Source organism: Parus major, chromosome 12, assembly GCF_001522545.3.
Source record: "Parus major isolate Abel chromosome 12, Parus_major1.1, whole genome shotgun sequence".
NCBI classification, from domain to species: domain Eukaryota; kingdom Metazoa; phylum Chordata; class Aves; order Passeriformes; family Paridae; genus Parus; species Parus major.
In genome coordinates this window covers 2918614-2928248 of record NC_031781.1, presented here as the reverse complement: position 1 = coordinate 2928248, position 9635 = coordinate 2918614, and positions in this window count along the sequence as shown.

The window sequence follows — 9635 nt, the reverse complement described above, 5'->3', positions numbered from 1 at the left end:
AAAGGCCCTGGCATCTTTCTGCACAGGACCTTTGCATGATCAGAAGGATTTTGGTTGATGCAGGGTTCTGTTTTGTGCCAGAGTGGCCCTACAGACATGGCAAGCATCTTCTTTAGGTTTGGTTTCAACACCACCAAGGAATCCAATTAACAGTGATACGAGAAGTGATGAAATGTTAGTGAAAACAGGTGATGTTTTCTGAATTAATTACCAATTTAAATGGGCTTCTGCTTTGCAAAGGCCACTGGAGGACTGTTGAAACAACCTAAGGGTAATTTACAGCTTTGTTATGACCTGGAGACACCAGGGGCTTGGACTGACCCCGAGAAGGTAAAGGTCAATTGATTGGGATCAAATCAGATCAAACCTTTCTGTCTTTAACACTCCCAGTATCTTTCTTTATGTGCCTGAATGCTGAAGATGGGTATTACCACGCAATTATTTGCCTTCATCTGGAGTTGCTTTCATCCATTCTTTCCTCTATGCTGAATAATTTCATGATTAGTAAAATCCGTGGAATCTTCCCCTAACCACTAATTTTATCATTACGTTTCTTTCATTCCTTCCTGAATCTACGAGAACATCACTCTCTCCATCATAAACTTAACACAGAACACTTCACTCCATAGCTGTTCACAGTATTTTATTTATGCTACTTATTTTATACTATTTATTATTTTTAATTCATTTATTATAAAATATTTTATTTGGTATGCAACACGACTTCTGCATTATAGCTCAATTCTGCCAAACTCTGTATTTTATCCCATTTAATTTAATTTAATTTTATCCCAGCTTCCTAAACATTCAGATCCACCTCTTTCTGCTCCTTATCTGGTTTTCTATAAATGGGAGCCATTTGGCCTGTCTGACATCACACACTCTGCCAAACAGCAGAGAAACGAGCTGGAATCCTCTGAGCCTTTCAACCCCTGCGCCAAATTCTCAGTTGTCATCAGCTCCCCTGCCGTAATCCTGGGGCTCCACAGCAGTTCATGGAAATCTGCTGACACAAATGGAGCCTCTGGAGCTGAGTTCTTCCCTTGCCTGATGGGAAGGAAATTTTTTGTACATGCTGGTGCTGTTTTGTGCAGGCTGGCTGGTCAGCGATTGCCACCTTTGTCCCCCTGGTTCCGGAATGTGCTGGATGCGGCAGCGGGGATGAACTGCTGTACCATCCCCACTGAATGGGGCAGCGGTCACATCCACTCTTGGCAAATGCTCCCAGCCTTGGATCCTGTTCCTCGCATCCTGATGCTGAAAGTTCTGTTTACTACAGTTTTCACAATAGCCTTTGAGAACGAGGACTCCCAGAACACAATAGTGAACCTCCCCAGGAGTTGCCAAGAGGGGAAAAAAATCCATTTCCTTCTCTGGCAGTGGTGGGATGTAGGTAAGGCTGCACAGCACAAGGGGCAGAACAACACTTTTGGCTGAAGTTTCATTTGAGAAAATGTCTTTTTTTTCTTTTTTTCATGGACCATGCGAGTCTAGAATGACTTTTGTTGCTCAAGGAGATTCTATCAGGAGAAGAAAGGAAGATTTAAGGAGAAACATTTAAGGAGAAAGGAAACTGTGGACATCTCAGTTCTCAGTCTGCCCTGCAGGTAGCAAGAAATATCATTTAAAATAGAGGCTGCCCTGAGTGCCTATGGAAAACATGAAAACATCTTGTTTGTAGGCAGAGCATGTCTGGAAAACAGACATTCCTGAACCGAAAATAGCAAATAAAAATGTTGTTTTCTGCAACTTTGGCTCCCAAGTTATAATACAGTTTATTAAATACCAGTAACAGAAATTCTGGCATGAGGAATAGACTGGGAACACCCATGAGGAGTTTCTGGAGGTGTCACACAGGCAAGAGAATTAAGCAGAAGGTACAAAACTGCTACTCCAGGGTTCTGCTGGCTCTTCTGATTCCCAAAAATCCTTTTCTTGCCTGGGAGAAGGGCACAGGGGTTGAGGTGAGTAGCAAGGACGATACCCATGGTATTTTTTCCTCCTTTTCCCTGGAGAGTGGGGAAAGAACAGCACAGCTGCCACTGGGGCTGGGCTTGGAGACCAGCAGCTCCTCTGAGAGACAACACAAGAGAGACAAAGTGCTGGAGGACTCGGTTTGTACTGGAAGGGAGAGCGAATCAGGACAGGGCTGGGTGGATAAAATCAAAGCAAGGAGACTTTGTTGGGAAAGGGACACAGAGGAGCTAAACACACACAAAAGAAACACAAAGAGAAGACAGATGAGAAGAGGAATTCCATCTTCTGGGTCCTGCCATTAGGGTTTCCCTGTATCTGGCATGGATTTTAGCAGGATGATTTTGATATGTTGATTTTGAGTCAGCCAACAAAACGAGAGCTGTGCTCTCACACTCAGCCTGAGTGTGGCTGTTCTGCAGGCGTGAGGCCTTTTCTGGTTTGTTTTTTTTTCATTTATGGTGTTAGTTTTGTTCATCTTCAGCAGCATTTACAACAGAGTTAGTCAGACTTGTGCTCAGCTCAAAGGACATGCTTTTTAAATTAAGCTTCAGTCGAAGAACAAATGGATTTAAATAACAGGAAAATGTGTTTTGTGAAACTTTGAAAAATTTAGTAAAGCCCCAAACTTCAAAATTCTGGAGGTCCAGTGACACCCCCTGTATAATCTCATTTATTTCCCTCATCTCAGTTACCCTGTGCAGGACTGCTTGAAATTCCCAGTGCCTTTGGAACAGAAGAGAGCTCTTGCTTTCCACACCTCCAAACCCTCCCATAACTTCACCTTCTCGATTCAGAACCCCCAATTTCGGCGTTCTGGCCCCCGCAGCAGGGGAGCTGGGCACGGTGGCAGCACCAGCAGAGCCCAGGTGAGGGGCACAGGGCCAGCCTGGGGCAGGTGTGCCCTGCTGGGGCTCGGGGGGACTTCTCCAGGCTGGAGTGGCCAGATGCAGGATTGCTCTGGGGAAGGGGAGGATGAGAGAACGAGCGTGGGCGGAACACGGGAACTCTCTCTGGTTGGCTGGGGCTGCGCTCCGAGTGGAAATATGCTGACTTTTGTATGTATGTGATAAATGTGTTTTAAGAATAGCAGTGATTTCTTAATCCAGTTTTGCAAGTACAAACAATTACGATGCCTTGTAAAAGAGTTGCTTGGATTCCGTAGTCCCAATGTAACAAAGATCAAACTGCCTTTCAGCTCCTGCTGGTCGCTTTAACTCCTGCTGGAGGGAGGAGAGCAAGGAATGCCAGAGCTCCAAATGAAATATTCGTATCTTAATTTTTTATAGGAACTTTCTGGGGAAAATACTCAAAGTGGATCCTGCTTTTTTTATTCTTTCAAGCACTGGTGGCTTTAAACACGGTCGCTGGTCAGCGCTGCAGATTCCATGGGGGTTTTCTGGCACCCCAATGTTTGAGCTCTTCAGGACAGAGCAAACCAATTTTCCCTCAACACCTCCTACATTAATGATGGGATTGGCTGGATCATGCTCTTTTTAAGACACGTGGAAGACAAGATGTATTTTATTGCGATATGTATGCAGCTGTAGTTTAGTTTTAGAAAGAAAAGGAAAGCACATGATGAAGCTTAAGCTCTGTGTGCCCCAAAAGAACCCAACTGTGGATCTTCAGTCAAAACACAAAATGTGCATTGCTGAGGTGCCCCCAGTTTAAGCCCAGCCCCTGAGCAGCAGTGCTGCAGTGGCATTTGAAAGCACAGGGGGGATAAATCAGCACAAGGTGTTGGCAGGAGTATTTCTGTGTGTATGGGATAATCCCAGGCCTGCCCAGCCACACGTGCTCTGAGCTTGCATCCCAAGGGTGAGATATTCCCTTAGCACAAGGGTGCTGAAGGTGTTTATCCTTTGAAAGCAGGGAATGCAGAATCTATGGGCAAAACTGCAGGGGAAAATGTTATAAAAATGGGGTTTGTTTCTTTTTCTGCTGCTGCAGAGTTCTGAGTTTAACTGCAGTTGTAACTTTCCTAAAGGTAGCGTGGCCAAGATCTGCTTCAGAGCCCATGGGTGGAAAAAACCCCAATCCCTGTTTCTCTTTTGCTGTTCCCTCGTTTCCCTTCCATCTCCCTGTTGTGAACAGGGGGAATTGGCACTGAGGTGCACTTGGGTCAGGGCCGGAGGAACAGCCCCAAAAATCTCCTTCCTGCAGCTGCAGTAAAGAAAGTGAAACGTGGTGTGTGCCTGTACTCAGCCAAAGAACCAAACGAGGAATTTTTAATTGGATGGGTGTATTTATTTTTTTAATTTCGAGCTCTACCAAAGGTTTTCCATTTACAGCAGGCTTTTAAAATAATGCAATCATTTTCAAAAGGAATTTGTTATCAAAGGTAAGACACGGTGCATGATTTGGCAATATTTCTGTAGGTCACTCAGTTATTTGTAGCCTTCTCTGTTACTTATTATTTCCTCTTTTTGCAAACCCTTTTCATATGATTTCTTACTGCGTGCACATGGAAGTTTCCAAGCTAAGGCTGCCCAGTCTGAGTCTGACAAAAGAGGAAAAAAAAGGAAATGATTAATTGTGTTTGAATTTGATCATTCTTTCAGTTTTTATAGCATTGGGGATCTTAGCCTTACGTGAGCTTGGAACCAGCACTATCAGGAGTTTGGTGCTGTGTGATGCTGGGATAACTGGAGATGCTCTGGGCAGTGGGATTGGAGGGATGGGGGGGCAGGATGGGGTGGGATGGGATGAGGGGCTGGGTGTGGGGTGGGAGGCAGAGCAGGATGGGGGGGCTGGGTGTGGGGTGGGATGAGGAGCTGGATGCAGGTGCGGGATGCAGGCCTGGAGGCAGGGCAGGATGGGGCGGTGAGACCTGAGGCTGTGGTGGGGTGGGAGCCGGAGCTGGATGCAAATCTAGATGTGGGAAGGTGCGGGAGGTCTGGGATTTGGGAAGGTGCGGGAGGTGCGGGATGTGGGAAGGTGCGGGAGGTGCGGGATTTGGGGAGGTGCGGGATGCAGGGAGGTGCAGAGAGGTGCGGGATGCGGGAAGGTGCGGGAGGTCTGGGATTTGGGGAGGTGCGGGAGGTGCGGGATGCGGTGACTCTGGTCACTGCCATGACCGGCCCTGGCAGCGGTTCCGCAGGGCTGGAAGCGGATTGGGATGTGGGTCGGGATGTGGGATGTGGGATGTGGATGGGGATGGGAATGAAGTTTGGGATGTGGTTCGGGAAAGCAGTTCGGGATGAGGTTCGGATGCGGTTCGGATGCCGTTTGGATGAGGTTCAGATGCGATTCGGCTGAGGTTCGGCTGAGGTTCGGCTGAGTTCGGCTGAGTTCGGCTGAGCTCGGCTGAGTTCGGCTGAGCTCGGCTGAGGTTCGGAATGCGGTTCGGCTGAGTTCGGCTGAGGTTCGGCTGAGGTTCGGCTGAGGTTCGGCTGAGGTTCGGCTGAGTTCGGCTGAGTTCGGCTGAGTTCAGACGCCCCAGGGCCGCAGCCCCGGCCGGGAGCGCCGCCTGCCGGGCCGGACCGGGAGCGCAGCGGCCCCGCTGCCGGCCCAGCCGCGCTCCCTGCGCTGCCCCCGGAACCGGGAACAAATCCCTGCTCCCTTCCCAGGAACCAAGCGCAGGGAATAAACCCAACAGCGGCCACTCCTCGTTCTAAAACTAAAGGGAACTGAAAGCCGCCTTGTCAAAACTCCCCCGGAGTTTTGACCCTCTAAAAATCACCTCTTTCGCTTTTTCTGTAATATGTTACGCTTTGGCATAATAGTGAGCATTCGGTCTGGCAGATAACACAAGTTGAGATCCAAAGCCTAGGTGGAAAACTCTCAGGAATAATTACGAATGAATTAGTGAGCAGCCATCCCCGAATCAATACAATCCATCTCCGCGCTGTTTTCCTGACAGCGGCTGGAGGAGATGTTTGTCCGGCCGTGGTGGGGCAGGGTGTGGTGGCAGCTGCTGGGCTGCTGTCATGCCTGGGAATTTGGTGATTAATGGAAGTGCCAGGAGCTGGGAACACGTGAGGGATGCATTCCCAACAGCCCAGGGGTGGCCGCAACAGCTGGGGAGTGACAAATCATTAATTCCACACAAGCGGCTTCCAGGAGCCCTGGGCATTGCAGGAGGGATAAGGCAGCAGACAAGTTAATTAATGTATCCTACTGATTTCCCTTCTCTTTGTTTTGAGGGTTTTGTTTTTTTAAATAATATTGTGATCCAGTGTTTTTACAGAAATTTTCCCTGTGAGTTTCCCTTTCCAAACCCGTGGTAATTATATGAATATCAGGAAGCCAGAAGCCTGATATTCATATATCATATGAGAGATATATCATAAAGGAGAATTACAAATTATCTCCGGTGAGAAATGGCAATAGGCAAATCCATCCTGACCAAATCTGCTTTGGGGAAGGGGCAGGGTGGGCCTTTTCTGCTGCTGTGAGATTCTGGCACGCATTTTCTGTCTGCTGTTACAAAACCTGATGTGCTGGAGTGAGAAATAACACAGGTTATTTGTGCAGTGAAGGGTGAGTTACAAATACTGTGTGTCCTGAGAGGCAAGGGGCTGATGTGAGCTATCCACTTTCTTGTGATCAAAAAGTAGTTTGGGACTAAGATGCACAAAACTGGCAAATATATACAGGTAAGGCTGCATATATAAATGTACAATAATAATAATAAATAAATATTTCATTCCTCAGAGAGCACCTCATAGTGCCTTTTATTTCTTTTTGAATCTATTTTAGGAAAATCCTCCTCCTCTCCAGGAGCAGGAGGGGCTTGCTGAGGTGCTGCTCTCTCGGGTGACGGTGCCACTAAGGGACCCACTTTAGGTGTCCCCACCTCTCCTCAGGGCTCAGCTGCTTGGAAGGGTCCCCGAGCCTCTTCATCTCTGTTCACCAATATTTGCTCCCTGAGGTTTGTGTTTTTCACAGCAGAACAAATCCACGGGGCTCCTGCTGTGCGGTGTCAGCGCTGGAGAGCAGCAGAACTGCCCAGAGGCACCTGCTTTCCAGGAATTTTTGGGAAAACAGCTGGAGAAGAGAGCTGCTCACAAAGGAGGCTTCTGTCTTTTGGGTTCTGTCTTTTGGGTCCTCTTTAGTCCTGAGGTTCTCACTGGATGGTGACAATTACAGAACACAATATTTGTGTTTGGGAAATGGGTATTCCCTGCATTATGAGTACACCTTGGGAAATATTAATAGACAGAGTAACCCACACTCCCACTTGTTTAAAATGTAAATTATTCCTGTGCTAGACAGCAATCCATTCAGCAACATTATGGCCTTTTCTGGCTCAGATCCTCCTTACAGCACACTCAGGATTTTTTGCCTTCATTGATATCAAAGTACAATTGGCTTGTGAAGGCAATGGACTCCTTTTGGTTTGGGTTTTATGAATAGAAAATGTTTTCCTCAGCAGCAGATTGGGTGCCAGTATTTCACAGAGTAAACCACTCTCCAAGAAAGTGACCAACTCCTGCAAAATTGACATAAATTAGTCGAATTTTTGCGAAGCCACTTCCAAGATCAGCTAAATAAGCAGAAAATCACTTGGCTTTTTGTGAGCTTGTCAGGAGCTCAGTGAAAACTGAGGTTTTGATCAATTGTGCTGTTAAATCACTTTGGATGCTGATTCAAAAGGGCATGGTGCTGAAAGCCACAGCTGGCACGAAGATGTATTCTGGATTAGGTGATGGATTGTGTTTTGGAGCTGCATTGTGCAAACTGGGCACAAAAGCTGCTCTTGACTTCATCACAATTTCATCACCTTTTCCAGCCTCACTGATCTCAACGCAAAGGAAATGGGCAGACACCAAAACTGGTTTTAAAGTCCCTCCTAAAGTTCATGGATAGAACCTGGGAAATGCAATTCCTGTTTCAGGAGAAGGAGCAGGCTTTCTGGAACACTGACAAATAAGTGACAAAGGCTGATTGGTTTTAATGAATGGGGTTTTTTTTCTTGTCCATGTGGGTTTTATTCCCATATTCCCAGTTTGTAATCACCCTGGATTTTTCAGAGTCCTGTTCTAAGAACGAGGCAAACTGGGAATGTAACCTTGAGATTTTTCCACTTCTTGGAAGCCACTGTTTAAAGATCACACTGCCCAAAGGAAACGTCTGCTCTGTCACGTTCTGATGATGAAATTCAGGTCTTGTGACATCTTGCTAAGTATTCACAGTCTGCTATTGCTTCCTGGCAGTGCTCAAGGAAGTGATAGGAATATTAGAAAGCAGGGTGGAGAGTAAGGCTCAGTTTTAATCAGAGATTTGAGAGCAGAGGTGCCAGCCTGAGCTGCACTCAGAGGTGAGGCAGAAACGTGGGCAAAGTCCAGGTTCAGGTACGAACTGCCTGAAATTTGGTCTTAACTTTGGTCAATGGCAGGCCAGGAACAGGCTTAAATGTTCCTGCATCCGTATTTCTAACACAAACTGAGCAGTTCTGCGAAGACCAAACCCAAAGGCACACAAATACTCCCTTCTCACAGGTCTTTCTTGTGAGGAAAGGAACAGAAACATTCATTTTCCACTACTGGCACAACTAAAATCCTGTCTCAGAAGTAATTCTGGCAACCCAGCCGCAGCAACTTGAACTTGGGCTGGCTTAAAGTGATGGGTGCAAAGTCATTGCTTAGAGGGAAGAAGAGAAAACCCCCCGGAATTCCCCTGCTGGGTCTACCCAATGGTCAATGTAATTTAGTGTTCCATCTCTAAGGGCACTAGGAGAGTCTAATATTATTATTATTACTATTACTATTACTATTACTATTATTATTATTATTATTAGTAGTAGTAGTAGTAGTAATAGTAATAATAGTAATAATAATAATGTGTATTACTATTTTAATTAAATATTTGACAGAGTTAATTTTGTTAATCATGGCACTTTTGTGCAGTACCCAAAACATGGACTCCTGATCAATGAGAATTTTATGAGGTGTCCCACTTTTCAGACTTCCACAGAACTGACAAAATTCTGGGGGTTTTTTTGGAGAATGCCAAAATCATAGGGTTAAAAAAGAAAAAAGAAAAGAAAAAGGACTAATGAATCACCAGCATTACCAGGGATGTTTGCTCTCCCAATTCCATTTGTTCCAAATCCGAGTTTCCTGTGCTGTGCTGCACTGACTTGCAGTGGGGAGCTGCAAATCCGGGGAGCAGCTGCTGAGCCCTGCAGGCCTGATCGCTGCTGGGCAGAGCAAACATCACCTGGGCATCCTCTGGACATCACCTGGGTATTCCCTGTGCATCAACTGGACATCCCCTGGACATCCTCTGGACATCCCCTGGGTATTCCCTGTGCATCAACTGGACATCCCCTGGGCATCCCCTGGGCATCCTCTGGACATCCTCTGGACATCCCCTGAGCATCCCCTGGACATCCCCTGGGCATCCCCTGGGCATCCCCTGGACATCCCCTGGGCATCCCCTGGGCATCCCCTGGACATCCCCTGGGCATCCTCTGGGCATCCTCTGGACATCTTCTGGGCATCCCCTGGATATCCCCTGGTTTCCATCCCTGGTTTCCATCCCCTGGTATCCATCCCCTGGTTATCCCCTGGGATCCATCCCCTGGTTATCCCCTGGGATCCATCCCCTGGTTATCCCCTGGGATCCATCCCCTGGGATCCATGCCCTGGTTATCCATCCCCTGGTATCCATCCCCTGGTTATCCATCCCCTGGTTATCCCCTGGGATCCATC